The following is an 18,126-nucleotide window of genomic DNA, read 5'->3' on the forward strand; positions in this document are numbered from 1 at the left end:
AATTTTGCATTTAATTTTTAATTTTATGAAATATTACTATTTATTTAAATAAAAAAATAAAATGAAAATAAAAAATATAGAAAAAATAAAAAAGTATCTTCTTCAAAAATAAATTATGATTAAATATTAAAATCAAAAATTTTAAAAATAATTATAAAGAAGAAAAATGTAAAATTTCAAAGTGACTTATTCTCTGCATATATTTATTTAAAAATATATAAATTTGAAGAAATAAAATCCTGAAAAAACTTTTCAAAGCTAACGTGGCACTCCCATATTTGAATATTTATTTTTCTCTTTTTTTTTATAAATTTTCTAAATTTTTTGTAATATTTGAGCATTTCTATTTTTATATCCATATATACCTATATCTAAATCTAAATCTTTGAATAATTAAATCTTTTAAAATTTAGAATTATTGAATTTAAAACTTTAAAAACTTTTGAACTTTTGAGTTTAAATCTTTAAAAACTTCCAATGATTATTTTCATAATGGTTTTCTTTTTATCTTTTTGTTGTTCTTTCGATTAGTTTGTTTTCAATTTTATGTTTTGATTATTTTTTTTATTTTCATGTGTACATTATTATTGTTTTTCAGATTTTGATTAGCAAAAGGATGGCAATAACAACTGCAATCCATATGATCAATTGGTCTCTTCTTTTTCTTTTTCAGAATTTTTTAATAGTATAAAATGATATGTGTATAGAAAGAAATATAGAGGCAAAAATAGGAGCGGAAAAAGAAAAAAGATAAATAAACAAGATTGATAGTAATTAAATCTCATTATTTTGATAACTTATTTGTCATTGTACTAATGAAGATACTTTTTAAAAAAAAAATTTCATTTTATTAACTAAATGTCACGACCCATTTCTATGGACCGGACCGGCACTAGGACCTGGGTGGGCTTAAGGCCCCCGAAGCCCATAGTAAGCCTATATTATGCAAATCTCATTTACTATTCATAATTGTGGATACAGGCCCAATAATTTATTTCAATTATGTACCACTAGTACAGTTCATCTACAACCCACTAGAATACAATTGCGGAACTCTACCTGTACATTTACATCATCATTTATTTATCGTTTACAGTCTTCTATACTTATGTCTCAACTCCATAGGATTTTTCTTTCTTCTATTACCTGGAAAAAAATAGGTAGGCAGGGGTGAGCGCCAAACTCAATGAGTAGGGTTAGATAACCCTCTCACCCCACACAATCATACAGATGCTAAAATATTTTTATTTGTTTATCGATTAAATTTATGATCATGCAGTGTCACACAAATGGCAATACAACAGCAACCACAATTAGTATCACCTTCATATAATCACATCACGTGGAAATTAGTCAGTGGTACCACCTAAAACCCCAACGAGCCGTCCTCACACATGGCTCGCCCTCTCATACATGTGCACCAGGGAGCCGACCCCCATACGGCCAACTGGTCTACTCCTCACTGACCAGTCCTCTCATTGTTTTTCCATTCTCTCTCTTTTTTTTTAAAAAAAAAAAAAAAAAAAATGCCAACAGGAGGCAACCCGGTGGTCTCCATCCAATCTAGATCATCAAGTGCTCACAACAGGAGGCCACCCTGCGGGCTACAATCAAATCTAGATCATCAGGTGCGCAACAACAAGAAGCCATCCTGTGGTTTTCCATATAATCCATATCATCAGGTGCACACGGGGGCGCCGATCTCCCATTTACCCGGCTGACGGTCAAACTCCATATCATATCATATTCAGGATCCATATCACATAGACCGTCCTCACAAATCCATGGTGGTCCACTTCATCCCAATTCCACACAAACAAGGCACAGCAATATCACATCACAGGTAATCAAGCATTATTTAATATCAACAAATAGTGCATCACAATATAGCAGTAATGCATGATAACATTTAGTCGTGAATGCATGAATGCAGGCGGATGAGGCGAATTATCTAACACTACTCACAGTTTTTTGTTGTCCTTCAAAGGACTGCCTTTCTTATTGTGCGCTCCTGGCCTTTGTCTTCACAGTCCGAAACTTTATAAGTATCTATATAATAAGAAAATTCTACATAAGAATTCTAATTTGGAAAATGCAGTTTACATACATATACATACATTTGTAATCAATTAGTAACTAGAGTCCCATTTTATTTCATCGAAACTTTTTAAGTGTTCTCTAATCGAAATTCCCGAATAATCTGTTTTTGGGCTTGGGCCCAACTCAAAAATTTGGGCTCGATTTGAGACTGTGTTACATTTACAGCCCACACAGTCAAAATTTCTTATTTTTGATTTAAATTAAATTTGAAAATTTCGAAAATAAAAATTCGGTGTATTACAATCTCCCCCCCTTAAGACAATTCGTCCTCGAATTGAGTCTAGTGGAAAAAGAATGAGAATGGACAGAGAGATAGAATTTCAAAGTCATAGGAATTACTTCATTTTCAAATGACAGCTCCAGAACACATATATTGATCGAGGAAAGATGAGTAGAGGTATTCTGGTTGTTCTTCTATTACCAATTATCTTATTTAAAGCAACGTTTTGTTCCATGTTCGCATTACTTGCCTAAGGCTTACAAGAAGCTTCGTCTAAGAGACGTAAGTTTAAGGAAAATTATCTTGTAACCCTTGCTTTTTATAATATCGCAGGACGATTCGAGTCTTATTTACACAAGTCCTATCTTTCTTATAATATATTTGTTGTATACTAGCGTAATTATTTAAATAGCTCCTTTACTAAGGACATCTCTGCACTATTAGTTATCTTACTCTACAGGGATCTCCACACTTTCTATTTAATCGCCGTCCTTACATCTAACACTTATTCCTTAAATTATCTTAACATATATCATTAAAAGTTGACTTTCATAATAACCGCTCATTTCACTTAGGTTGTTTATTAATTCATCTTAATGATAGTAAAGCATACTTATTCAGCATTCCTTCCACTTAGTTTCTTTATACTACGAATCATGATTTTTCACGATTTATCCGATCACTATCGTTTCACCCTAATATTTATTATCTCAATAACAGTTCTTAAGTCCCGACATAACACTGTCTTACAATTCCGACATTACACCATTTAAGTAGACATCACTAACTCAATTTCTTTCACCCAACTCTGCGTCAACTAAATAATTTATTTGTTCCATATAAAAGTTCAGTTTATACCTTAATTATGAAATAATCGCAAGGTCCTACTCCACATTTATAATACTTAAGCTAATTGTTTAATTTTCCATCCAAGTTTTTAAAATATAGTATCAATTTATCTATCTCACCCTTTTCTTATTTAAGTTTAGCAAGGTATTTATCACTTCCTTAAATTTGTTCATTTAACCTTATCAACTCTAGTTTCTCATGTTAGCACAATGCCACCTGGTGTTCTTATCTCAACCTCAACTAATATCAACTAATATCTGTACATTTCACTAATTTAATCACTATTCTCGGACTTTCCTCTTGAAGTTTAATTGTTTAATAAATTTATGGGTTGTTTACATCTACTACTGTTATCATTTTCAGATAGCCCCCTAATCAATTTAAGCATTGTCTCACAGAAGGATCAACTTCGAATATTCTTTTTCTTTGCTGCCAGCCATCTTGTCAGGATTTAAATTTATTAATTTTAATATTTATCAACTTTGTCACATATTTACATTGTATTGTATTAACATATCTTTTACTCCAAAACGTTCTCTAAAGTAGAATAGCTTTCTTATGATTTCGTAAATTACCTGGCAATGTAAGTTTCCACATCAAGTCTCTTTAATTCTGTTGTCACAATTTACTACAGTTAAAAAGGCACAGTACTCAAAATTTCTATTTTTTTTTTTTTAATATATCTATTTCTAAGTTTCACTGCTTTATATCTCTTATTCCCAAGTTAATTCTACAGTTCATTTCTGTTACTGATGTCAAATCTCTTTTTCTTAAGAAAGTTTCTATTCAATGGTTTCATTTATAATAATAGTTTGCAACACTAATTATCTCATATCAGACATTTTATCAACTGTCTACTAAAGATTTTTGAGCAAATTAAAAGTCTTGATTTACTAATAGTTATAATATACATTATTTCGCTGATATAAATCATTATATTAATCGTATATTCAAAAATTCAACTAATGAGTTATCAACTACAGCCTAGGTTGACCATCCTTGGGTAACTGACTATATCTAAAAAAAATTTCAAAATAATTTTTTTTTTCCACGTGTAACAATATCAGCATGTCACACACACATAACTTTAAAATTCTTATAATAAATATTTGCATTTACCTTAATGTCATTTAAATACCAATATCAATCGCGGTATAAAAATATTTTTATCAAGTTTGAAAATCAATACCCGCTGTATTTTTTTTGAAAACCTTTTGTTATTTCACAAAAATGAATTGTCTATCTCCACGAGGACAATCCTCAAATCATCAAGTTCCAGTCTTCTGTTACATATTTCATCCCTAAATGATCTTCTTAACCAAGAATATTCTAATATCCATCATTATTATTCCTTTGGCTATTTCTAGTCTGTCAAGTATATTAGTTCACACCTTAATTCAAATTTTTTTTTTCAAAGGTTATTTTTATTTTATTATTATTATTATTATTATTATTATTATTATTATTATTATTATTATTATTTTTATTTATTATTTATCTTTATCTTTATTTTTACTATTATTATTATTTTGTATACATATTTCTTACATTTGAGCTTTATTTCTTTCCCAATTTATTTTTATTATTTTTAATATTTCTTTTATCCTTCATATCTCTTTAGTGTACCCAACCTCATTTAAGTCTTATCCGTAAAAGAGTTTTAAGGATGGGTACATGAATCTATGGCGTTCCTAAGGTCATTGCTTCTTAGCTTTCTTTATTCTAATTTAATTTTTTTTTTTTTTTTTTTTTTTCAATCTCTACTTCATTATTATGAGTTATCTTTGACCTTTATCCTCTTCCAAATTTTGTTACATTTTGCTTTTATTTTACTTAGCACCTCAATCTAATTTTGTACTTAATGCTTGAAAGCAGATTTTATATACGTTTCTTATAAATAACTTAGATTCACAATTACTACTAGTTCTTTTTACATAACTCTCTACCCAGATATATCAAATTCCCTTAATTATTAAGTTTTCCTATAGCATCCACATTCCTTTCCCCATTCATTCCCCCATTTGTGATTTAAAGTTATTCATCATCTTCTACATTCATTTTATTATAATTAATTCATCAACTTAGTCTAGCCCACTAAGTATCCTACATGTACTAGAATCTTAATTATATCATATCTAATACACTTACTACACTTTTTACCTTATAAATTTTTTTTTTTTTTTTTTTAATTATAACAACTATCCCTTACATACACACTAGTTCCATAAGTCTGTTAACGATTCAATTGAATTGCTCAACTTATCATTTTCTTTTCGTAAATTTCTCATATAGATTTATAATAATTCCATGGCTTGTAATTACTTCTATTATCTATTAGTCAATCTTTTCCATATTAATCAAATTTTAAATTCAAACCTTTGCCCAATTATTTACTACTTTTAATTCTATATTAAAACACCCAAAATCTTACCTTTCATGCTAATTGTTCAAGGAAGTTTTATCTGCTTCTTTATTCTGTTTAGTTATTTTGCCTCACCTCAATATGACCTATCAGAAATTATGTGTCTTCACATTTACTCTTATGGTTAAATTACCTTTGTCTTTTATATTGCTTTAATAACTCTATTTAAATTCTATATGTCGAGAATTACCCAATCAACTACCTTTCAACTACCTTTTGTTGTACTTAAACACAATTTATCGTTTCTACGTTTGACTTTATTTAATTATTCCAATAAATTTCTATTCTCCTTAATATTCTACTTGAGAAATTTACAAATTTCCTCTTTTTACATCCTTAAGTTTTGCCTTGGTTAATTGAGGATTTCTTGTCTAGTATGATTGTTTATCCTAAATCCTCCCTTTCTAATTTAGATTACAATTTCCACTATGTAATCCCTAACCGCAACATTCTTAGAATTTAATCTATATCTTAATTGAAATTTTCATTCAAATTCATATTCTATACCATTTATTATTAATTTATCACTATTATTTTCTGTAGGCCTAATTTAGTCCTCGGGATAGATAATAAATCAAAATTGCAATCGTTGTAGAGAATCGACAGAACAATAAAACTAAACAATTAATTGCAACTTCACAACAAAAACAATTTCCAATAAATACTAAAACATTTTTTTTATATATATAATTATTCAAATAAACTGACTTTCTTATTGTCTTTAAAACTCTGAATTCTTTTCTAAACAGTTTCAAGTAATTCACGAAGCAGTGTCTCTTGTTGGATCAAGGTGTACTGGGTGATCAGGCCATTACACCAATTTCCAACTGATTTTCTGCTTCAAAATTTATGGAGAGGATTTAGCAAAACTCAAAATTTATTTTATCAACGTCAGTTACCCAGACCTGTTTATAATTTACTATTATTTATCAACCTTTAATTCTCATCCTAAGTTTCATATAGATTTCCTCCCATCCTCGTGCGCGATGCGTCCACCGGCACTAAAATGGAATTCAATCCAGACTACATCTCCTTTGTTGGTTACGGCCGATCCCAACATAGGAGTCCTATGTTTCAATTTCCTAAGTTCCGCAATTGATTCTTAAGGCCCAACTTATGCTCTGATACCAACTTTGTCACGACCCATTTCTATGGACCGGACCGGCACTAGGACCTGGGTGGGCTTAAGGCCCCCGAAGCCCATAGTAAGCCTATATTATGCAAATCTCATTTACTATTCATAATTGTGGATACAGGCCCAATAATTTATTTCAATTATGTACCACTAGTACAGTTCATCTACAACCCACTAGAATACAATTGCGGAACTCTACCTGTACATTTACATCATCATTTATTTATCGTTTACAGTCTTCTATACTTATGTCTCAACTCCATAGGATTTTTCTTTCTTCTATTACCTGGAAAAAAATAGGTAGGCAGGGGTGAGCGCCAAACTCAATGAGTAGGGTTAGATAACCCTCTCACCCCACACAATCATACAGATGCTAAAATATTTTTATTTGTTTATCGATTAAATTTATGATCATGCAGTGTCACACAAATGGCAATACAACAGCAACCACAATTAGTATCACCTTCATATAATCACATCACGTGGAAATTAGTCAGTGGTACCACCTAAAACCCCAACGAGCCGTCCTCACACATGGCTCGCCCTCTCATACATGTGCACCAGGGAGCCGACCCCCATACGGCCAACTGGTCTACTCCTCACTGACCAGTCCTCTCATTGTTTTTCCATTCTCTCTCTTTTTTTTAAAAAAAAAAAAAAAAAAAAAATGCCAACAGGAGGCAACCCGGTGGTCTCCATCCAATCTAGATCATCAAGTGCTCACAACAGGAGGCCACCCTGCGGGCTACAATCAAATCTAGATCATCAGGTGCGCAACAACAAGAAGCCATCCTGTGGTTTTCCATATAATCCATATCATCAGGTGCACACGGGGGCGCCGATCTCCCATTTACCCGGCTGACGGTCAAACTCCATATCATATCATATTCAGGATCCATATCACATAGACCGTCCTCACAAATCCATGGTGGTCCACTTCATCCCAATTCCACACAAACAAGGCACAGCAATATCACATCACAGGTAATCAAGCATTATTTAATATCAACAAATAGTGCATCACAATATAGCAGTAATGCATGATAACATTTAGTCGTGAATGCATGAATGCAGGCGGATGAGGCGAATTATCTAACACTACTCACAGTTTTTTGTTGTCCTTCAAAGGACTGCCTTTCTTATTGTGCGCTCCTGGCCTTTGTCTTCACAGTCCGAAACTTTATAAGTATCTATATAATAAGAAAATTCTACATAAGAATTCTAATTTGGAAAATGCAGTTTACATACATATACATACATTTGTAATCAATTAGTAACTAGAGTCCCATTTTATTTCATCGAAACTTTTTAAGTGTTCTCTAATCGAAATTCCCGAATAATCTGTTTTTGGGCTTGGGCCCAACTCAAAAATTTGGGCTCGATTTGAGACTGTGTTACATTTACAGCCCACACAGTCAAAATTTCTTATTTTTGATTTAAATTAAATTTGAAAATTTCGAAAATAAAAATTCGGTGTATTACACTAAATATTAGAAATAAAATTAATATTCATTTACAATAATTATTTATATCTATATTCAATTTTAAACTTTTTATTAGATCATTTTAAGATATTTTTCTAAAGTTTAAAAATTAGTACTTATTTAAAATAATTATCTATATTGATATTTGAAAATTTTTTTTATCTTTTTTAGCTTTAAATTCAACTATTTAATTTTTTTTCATTTATTTATAATAATTTTATATTTTATATCAATATATCTTTACTTTTCTATTCATGCTTATTTGCAAAAAATTCTAGAGGTAAATGAAATTTTAGTATATGTCTTTCAAATTTATAGTTTTGCAAAACAATTTAACTAATGCTTATAGTCCAGTAGTTTTGTATTGTATGTATAATGTGTTTACTATATTTTAGTTTATATGCATATATTTTATGATATTTTTACTCACTTCTTTTCATTTATCTGGAGTTGTATGATTTATTTTTTTATAAATATTTATTTTATACACAACAAAACTACTTCTAATATAATGTACAATAATAAAGTAATAAAATAATCTGCGCAATGGTCGGGCTTCCATCTAGTTTTAAATAATTTAAATAATTTAAATCCCTTAATTATTAATTACAAATCAAAGATTAAAATTATATGTGATAAGTATTTTTTTTAAATTAAGTTTTTTAGTTTATCAGACTAAGATTATTTTGGAATATTTTAAATTTTACTACAAATATTATCAAAAATTTTGTTATCTCTCCCCTTAAAAAAATCAACCTTCAAATCAAATATCTAAAAACAATTGTGAAAAAGAACAATAAAAAAATTTCAAATATCTCATTGTTCATAAATATTTATTTTAACAACATAAATTAAACAGTGAATGTTTAAAAATTTTGAATTACTTAATTATCTATATATATCAAAATTAAGATCAAATATTAATATTAAAATTAAATAATATAAATATCTTTTAAGATAAAATTTTTTATTGTTCATGTCTAAGGTTATTTTACAATATTTTAAGTTTCACCAAATATATTATTGAATACCCTACTATTTTTCTCCCTAAATAAAAAAAAAAAAAAAGAAATCTACCTCTTCTTCAAAAAGTCCTAGAATATATATATATATATATATATAATAGTAACAAAACAATGTAACAATTTTCATATCTTTCGTTATCTATGTATATTATTTCTAAAAAACCATAAATCTGAAAAAGTAAAAATTTTAAAATTTTAAAATTTTAAAATGGTTAATTATCTATATATATTAAAATTACAATCAAATAGGTGTTAGCGAATCGGATGAAGGGTATTCTTCATAAAATTATCTCGCTCTCTCAATCGGTTTTCATCCCAAGATGTCTTATTACAAATAAAGTGATGGTTGCATTTGAATTAACTCATTACATGAAAAAGAAGGTCTCGGGTAAAAAGGGTGTAATAATGATAGGTTGATATTAGCAAGCTTATGATCGGATAAACTAGAATTTTTTAAAAGTCATTATGATGAAAATGAGTTTTCCTGATCCGTGGGTCCATCTTATTATGCAGTGTGTTACCATAGTCTCTTAATCCATTTTATTTAATGGCTATGATATCGGATCGGTCAAGCCTAGTAGAGGATTTCGACAGGGTTGCCCCCTCTCTCCTTATTTATTCTACGTGTAGAAGGTTTATTTGCCCTTTTTTGGAGAGTAGAGTCGTCTGGAGATATTCACAGTCATCGATTAAATTCTCGGGCTCCTATGATTTCACATATCCTTTTTAATGATGATAGTTATTTATTTTCTAGAGCTTCTGTACAGGATACTACTATTAAGAACATTTTGCATGCTTATGAAGCTGCTTCGAGACAGACTATCAACTATTAGAGATCAGGGATTTTTTTAGCCATAATGTGCATTCTCAGTTGAAAACTAACATATGTGATACTTTGGGCATTTCTAGTCCTCTTAATCATGGCTGGTATCTAGGGGTTACCTTCACTTATTAAAAGAAACAAGAGAACAGTCTTTTTGTTCCTTTGGGACAAGTTCCGTGGGCTTATTTAGAGTTGGAAGTACTATTTCTTGTCCAAAGCTGGGAAGGAGGTGCTCATTAAATTTGTGGCTCAGTCTCTACCCACCTATTCCATGAGTGTGTTTCTACTCCCTACCTTATTGTATGATGAACTTCAACGTATGTTGAATTCTTTCTGACAGGGTTCTAAAACTGATGGCACTCGAGGTGGACTTCTTAAAGCCGGTTGTATGTGAGCAAAGATCGAGAAGGCCTTGGTTTTCTCCATCATAATAGTTTCAATCTTGCCTTTATAGCGAAGCAAGTTTGGCGTCTTATGTCAGATCCTAATACTCGCCTTCTTCAGGTACTCAAAGCTAAATACTTCCTTTATGGGGATATGCTTGGTGCTATGGTTGGAAATAATCTAAGTTTTGTATGCAGGAGCTTGGTCATGGCTAAAGACGCTGACTCTGGTGGCTTTCGTTGGCATGTTGGTAATGGTCATTTTATTAACATGTGGTCACAGCCTTGGTTGATTTGGGATAACTCCTTCTATGTGCAATGGGAGCCGGTTGCAGGTCTTAATAATTTGTTTATTGCGGATCTGTTTCATGGTGTTCCTCATCAATGGAATGAACCTCTTATGTATGGTTTATTCCCTTATGACGTTGCTAATATTATTTTGCAGATTCCTGTATGTAGGGTGATGTGGCTGATATGGTAATATGGCATTAGTCTAAGGATGGTTCTTACACTGAGAAATCTTGATATCATTTTATTACTCAATATCTGCTACGTCTAGAGCCCTTTGCTCCATTTATTGTGTGGAAGCAAATTTGGAGCCTTAAAGTCCCTCCGAAAATCAAAAACTTTGTTTGGCGCGCATGTTATGGTTTGATTCCGTTGTGTCTTGTGCTTCAACAACACGGACTACCTCTTAGTTTGCTATGTCCTATTTGTGGGGATATGGAAATTGTTATGCATGCTCTCATCCTTTGTGAGTACGCTTCTTTGGCTTGGACTTTTGCTAATTTTCCCTTACCAAGTGCAGATGTATTCTCCTTCTGTGACTGGTTTGGAAGCCTCTTATCTACTCTTGAGACAATGAGCTTAGAGGAGTTTGTTACCCTCGCTTAGTATATATGGTCCAAGTGGAATGAAGCGGTGTGGCAGAGATGGTCTTTATCACCTTATCAGATTATTACTATGGCTCGTTGGATTTTATGGGATTGGTAAGACTTCTCGCAGGACTGTCACTACCCCTTTTACAACTGTGGCACCTTTGAGTTCTTGGCAAAGGCCATTATTGTGTCAGCTCAAGTGTAACTTTGATGTAGCCATATTTGCCCAATAAGGTAGAATAGGTTTTGGTGATATGTTGTTGGATAATCATGGAGATTTTGTGGCCAGTTTGTCGTGTTTTTGTTTTGCAGTTTATGAGCCTTCTATGGCTAAAGCTATTGGCTTTAGAGAGGTTTTATCTTGGTTGAAATTGCTACATTATGGCTCGTTCGTGATTGAGACAGATTTGATGCAAGTTTTTCATGCTATGCAACATTCTACTAGCTTGCTTACTAAGTTTGATTTAGTCATTTTCTGATTGTAAGATGTTGTTGTTGGGTTTCAATATTAATAATACGCAGCGGAATAAAATAAAATTATTGCAACAGGGATTCGTTTAAACGATTAAAGTAGTAAAAATTGTTTAGAAGACTACTTATTTTGCTGATTCTTCGAAACTTCAATCTACGCGGTTAGGTTGTCACAAACCGTAAGTTGTTCGATTGTCCAGTCTCTAGTAGTATCCACATGAACAGATAATAAAAAAAAACTGTATAACTATTTTAGAGGGTTGAGAGAATAGAGAGTATGATGGTGTTAACTATCTTGTGCTTTATAATTAGTTTGGTGGCTATCAATCCAACAACTAGTTTTAGATGGTCTCTTAAACCTTATATATGAAAGTTCTAGGTCATAAATAAATAAATTTTATTTATTTATTTTAAGCCTTTTGAATAAATAAATTTTATTTATTTATTTAAACCTTTTAAATAAATAAATTATAATTAAAATATATACGTGCTTATTTATTTATATAATAATTTAAATAAATAAATTATAATACATATATTACTAGAATTTTCAATTTAATTAATTTAATTTATTTATTTAGCTATTTAAATAAATACATAATTAAAATATTAGGTTATTTACAATCTAAAATTTATCTTAAAAAATTTTAGACATAAATTAACTAAGTCAATACTTAATAATTTAGGTAAAATTATAATTAAATATAAATTATAATTTTGCCCTTAATATCAAAATACTAATTTGTAATCAAGTTATACTTAATTCGATTTCTCATTTTTACTTTCTTATATCTATTCTTATATGTGTGACCTATTAGATTCTAAATATGTTGGCAACAAATATAATTAACTAATTAATTAATATTTAAAGATCAATAACATTATCTAACAACATGTCATGACTACCTAAATATTTGAAAATTCAAAGTAGTTTGACTTAACATTTCAGTCCATGATTTATCAGTACAATTAATATCCATTCATCATTAATATTTTGATTCAATAATTAAGCATAGAGTGTGTGTCTGCTTTATTAAATCATATTAGTTCTATTAATTTTAGCCACTGATCATTTGAATGAAATTCTAAATAATATTGCTAATTTCATTATACCTTATGCAAAGATTTTTTAATCAATACTAATGGAGAATAATTATAGAACATTTTTCCTAACTTACATAAGGTGATAATCATATCTTAATTATACAAGTATCTTTATACAGTTCTTATTATATACAATTCATTTTTTTTTTATCTATAAATGAATAATGTGAATGAAGATCAAAACATAATTATCCATGTACAAGATAACATAGTAATTTAAAGTCAAAAGATTACTTACACGGCCATTACTTAAGTATTCCATAGACACAACCATATGGAATTCTCATATAGGTCAATTTAGTGGATTTGTTCAAATAATAAGCACCCGTATATTAGTTCTACATATCATGTATATCTCAATTTATGAGAACAACTGCTTCTCTTCACAAAGGAAAGAACATAAGGTGGGTCATACATTGGCAATGGCCTTTTGTTCTTATTCTCGCCTCCATTATTGGGACTCTATTCCTAGTTGTGTAGAAGCTTGTTTTTTTTTGGATGATTTGTTCAATTAATAAAGCTTTTGTTTTTCTTCCAAAAAAATACTATGAATAGTTTTTAAGATAAATTTTTAATTGATCATGACCAAAGTTATTTCAGGATATTTTAAATTTTAATAAAGACACTATCAGAATTTGAATTTGAGAACCCTTTTCGACTCCTCGGGTAAAAAAAAACTTGGCTAATCATCGATTTACTGAGTCAAACCGAGATTATCCAATAAAAATGATAAATGGTTTGGTAAAGTACCTCAAAAATTTATAATTTTCGATTTACCAATTTATTCAAAATGATATTATTTTTTTAATTTTTTATTTTTAAAGCCAACCCTTGTATAATAAATCGATTAATTCGGTAAACGGTAAAATTTCATATGTGAATCGATAAATTAATAAATTTCAAATTCGATAAATATATAAATCGATCGATAAATGGTAAATACCTAATCAGTAAATCAATAAATTCAAATTCAGTAAACGATTAATCGATCCAATTGAATATCTACACTTGTTTACTCCTCACATTATTAAGAAGACCAACTAGCCTATTTTGGTTGGCATATTATAAATAGGGAAAATTATTATTTAGTCCCTCAGGTTTTACATAATTAACCAACTAATCCCAAGTTTTGCGCAAATATCTAGCTAGTCCCTCAGGTTTAACTCCGTCTAATTAAAAGGTCCTTCCGTTTGAAAAGTTGGTTTTTTTCAGTTAAAATCAGTACAAAACAAAGGCAGACATTTTGTAATGACAAAGAATGCCCTTACTGAAGCTCCTATTACTATCAACAAGGTTTGACGAAATTTCATTCTCACAAAAATGCAGAGAAAGGAAGAAAGGGAAAAAACAAACTCATCTCCATTTCATTTGCAGGTAACAAGCGACATCGTACATGTCTTCTTTAAGCGCAGCTGATGGAGCATGGGAAGGAAGGTATGTGAATATGTATTGCAAGTGTGGGAAAAAAGCAGGCATTAGGATCTTAGAGACACAAAAAAACAAAAATCGACTGTATTATTACTGTATTGAAAATGCATGCGGGTCTTTTCTTGGTTGGTGTAAAGCTATAGATTCATCAGATCGATCTCAAGGAAGCGAATTCGAAGTGAGGCAAAGAAGTGTAGCTACTGACTTGTTTGAATTTAAGGAAGAGATGTTGTACATGAAGAGGGAGATGATGGAAATGTACAGTGAGATTGTGACCATTGGAGGAAAAAGGGAGTGCTTGGAGTCAGAGATTTGCAGCTTGAAGAAGTTGATTTTCATATGCTTGATGGCTATCATGATGCTTTTCACCTTACTTGTAATGTTGATGTTCAAGGGTAACAGAGGATTGTGAATAATATTTTTTTTTTATGTATTTAGGGTAGTTTGGTTAGTTTTTTGTAGTTTATGTTGTTTTTGTAGTTGGCTATGTTAATGTGATGGGTTAGTTGTTGAATGTTAGTAGCTCAGCTGGGCACAGTCAATTTGAAGACGACTTGAATGTAATATACGTTCTGCAATGAAATGTGTACTTTTTCTTAAGTATAGCAACTGCAAAGCAAAAATATTAATTCAAACTTGGCTCCCATGCAGAAGAGTGGTTACAAATAGTGCCATTGTCATTAGTCAAAGTTTGCAATTCACAAAAGACAAAAACAACATATTTACATAATGTGCATCACAAAAACCCTACTCAAATCAAACTTGGTCCACACTTGCGTGTTTGCTGTCAAGAAAAAGACAGACACAATGCAAAAAAAAAAAGTTACACATTTGTTCCTATGCTTGCTAGAAAATCAAAAGATTCCTTGTTCTCCCTAACTTTGCAATCTGTTGTCAGCAGCAGCACCTCTTCACACAAAATGCACATAGTAGGATATCCATACTGCAAGATGTGAAGCCCAAAATACCATCTGCAACACCTCAACAACCCAAAAGAACATCCGCATCATATTAGTTCACAAAAAAAACCATCTTCAACATTTGAACCAAAAAACCAAATCTGCTATCATTCTTAACACAGAGCAAAATACATATATTCACGATATAGGATGTCCTCTCCCTCTCAAACCAGAAGCTTCTCTCCCTCTCAAACCAGAAGGACCTCTCCCTCTCAAACTAGAAGCACCTCTCCCTCTCAAAGCAGAAGCACCTCTGTCTCTTGTTGCAGCAACACCTCTCCCTCTTGTTGCAATAACACCTCTTCCCATAGCAGCAGCAACACCTCTTTCCACAATAGCATCAGATCCAGGTGAATTTTTTCCTCCTCTTTGCACAAGTTGTTTGTTCCTCTAATAAAACAAATGGTACGTAGTAAGTATTCACATAGTATAAAACATCATAGTAATTATTGAGATTGCAAAAGTGAATTTGACCTGAGATATGGCTAGTGGGGCTTACTCGCATGTTCTCTTATTATGGCCTAGTTGCTTGCATGTCACACACCTAACTGTGCAAGATCTTTTAGCTGTGCTTGGAGGAGCTTCTTCCTCTTGAAGTTTTCTCCTTCCTCTTGGTCTGTCAGGCTTCCTTTTAACGGTTGGAGGCTTTAGGAATGGAAAGTCAGTTTGTGGTGGGATGTTGTAATTTGGAATTGGATGAATGACTCCTTTGTAGGCATTTACATACTTCTCTACTGTGAAATACTCGTGACAAAAGTCTTCAAGATTGAGTCTCATGTATCCAAGTGCAATGCAAGCATGTTTACATGGAAGACCTGAAATGTCCCAATAATTGCAGGTGCATGTCCTTTTCGCAATGTCAACAGCAAAAGCCACAGGCCCCTCTCTCACCTCAAACTCATTATTGTTGCTTGGTAGTATCTTGCATTGTCTAGATTCTTTTATCAATCTGTTCAATGTACTCTTGCATTTTGGAGTTACTCTCCCTTCCCAAGCAGAAGCCACTGCAAACCTTTTATGAAGCATAACCATGCATTTCTGCCTAATAGAGTCTATTAGCTCAACAATAGGTTTGTTCCTCAAGTTTCCAAGCCAGCTGTTGAAACTCTCTGTCATGTTATTTGTCACATCAATGCTTTTAGCTGCTGGATGAAAGGCATGTCTACGCCAATGTGAAATAGGAATATCCAGTAACCATTTTGCAGCCCTTCCCTCATTCTTAGCCTCAACATTCTTCATATGCTGCTTAAATGCATAACTATGGCTAGACTTAGCTGCCATCCAAAATTCCTTCCTCAACATCACCCCTAGAAAGCACTTCTTGAAGTTCATTAACAAATGTTGACAACAATATCTGTGGATTGAACCTTCAAACTGTGTCCTCACAGCCTCAAGCAATCCCTATGTTAAAAAAGAATTCAACATCATTAGCTAAATAGTTGAAAGTGAAATATGAAATAGTTTGGAGGAAGTTACCTTTTGTCTGTCTGAAATGAATGTCCATGGCTTTGAATCACATCCCGGTCCAATGCATTTTCTAAGACAGTCAAGGAAGAAGGTCCATGTTGCAGTGCATTCATTTTGAACAATTGCAAAAGCTAGTGGGAACACCCCCTTATTCCCATCTAGTGTAACAGCACTCAGTAAACATCCTCCAAAAGGGCCCTTCAGGAAGCATCCATCCAATCCAATGAGAGGCCTACATCCCTCCAAAAATCCCACTTTCATTGCTTCAAAACATATGAAAATGGAGCTAAAGACAAGTGGCTCATCCAAATTGTTCCTTGGCATTGATTCAAATTTGATAAAAGTTCCAAGGTTTGACATTTGAACTTGTGCAATGTATTCATGCAACTTATTGTAGCTCTCAACGTGTGAACCTGCAACTTGCTCTCTAGCAGTTGTCCTTGCCCTATGAAGCTGCCAATATTCAGTCTTAATGCCCCATTTTGCCTTTAACTCAGCTTGCATTAAAGCATAGCTCATTCCTGGATCAGCAGCCAATTGAGATTCCAGTTTCTTCTTCACCCACTTTGTTGTTGCATTGGGATTCTTGTTGTTTAATGGCATCGTGCATGTATGCTCAGGTTGTAAGTTTTTTACTACAAAACTCACTAAGTCTGGAGCCACACTAGCATGGAACCTAAATGTGTAGCCCTCCCCCATACATTTTGCTGTCACTCTTCTACTATCATTCTTGATCATCCTCAGTATGAACCCTCCCCTAACAGCATAATCCCTTAAAGCTTCCATACAACTATCAACACTTAAGAATGCATGCCCAACTCTGAATTCAATATCACCTTCAACTGGTGTTTCAAATATATTGTCATATATTTTCTTCCAAGGATCTCGTGTTTTCTTTTTAGGTCTTCTCCTTCTTGGTGCATCAACCTCCATGTCACTACTTTCAGCTGACTGTTCCTTGTCAGTATCAACATCATTGGGACCATCATCAACATCATCATTGAAGTCAACTTCCTCTTCTCGATCTGTTTCCATTCCCTCAGGTGTTTCAGCTTCACTACTCTCATCTTCAGTATCAGAAAAGACATAGTCATCATCTGTTGACTGACTATCAACAACAGTTTCTGTTTCTCCCCCCTCCCACTCCAATGGTTGTTGTTGTTGTACTCTATCTCTAAAGCTGTAAGAGGCTCCAACTGCAATTGCTCTTTTCCCCTTCCTATTGTCCCTATTCACATTAGCCTCATGAACATTTGCCCTGCCTCTACATCGCCCTCTCCCCCTCCCTTTTCCCCTGCCTAACTGGTTTACATAGCCTGAATACTCAGTGTTGTCAGCCAGCACAATATCCCACATCAGTGATCCTATCAACATTTCT

At 32.2% G+C, this 18,126-nt stretch overlaps 2 long non-coding RNA genes across 2 annotated transcripts; both read right to left on the reverse strand.

Moving 5' to 3' along the window:
* Positions 1 to 941: 941 nt before the first annotated feature.
* On the reverse strand, positions 942 to 2,093 carry LOC149497724 (uncharacterized). Its single transcript, XR_016319949.1, has 2 exons — positions 1,966 to 2,093; positions 942 to 1,146 (listed from the first exon to the last, which is right to left on the reverse strand). It is a non-coding gene; the product is annotated as an uncharacterized LOC149497724 (long non-coding RNA).
* Positions 2,094 to 6,807: 4,714 nt separating this feature from the next.
* On the reverse strand, positions 6,808 to 7,960 carry LOC149497725 (uncharacterized). Its single transcript, XR_016319923.1, has 2 exons — positions 7,833 to 7,960; positions 6,808 to 7,012 (listed from the first exon to the last, which is right to left on the reverse strand). It is a non-coding gene; the product is annotated as an uncharacterized LOC149497725 (long non-coding RNA).
* Positions 7,961 to 18,126: the final 10,166 nt, after the last annotated feature.

Source organism: Jatropha curcas, chromosome 3 (genome assembly GCF_041381405.1).
Source record: "Jatropha curcas cultivar XTBG-Jc1 chromosome 3, XTBG_Jcur_1.0, whole genome shotgun sequence".
Lineage (NCBI taxonomy): Eukaryota > Viridiplantae > Streptophyta > Magnoliopsida > Malpighiales > Euphorbiaceae > Jatropha > Jatropha curcas.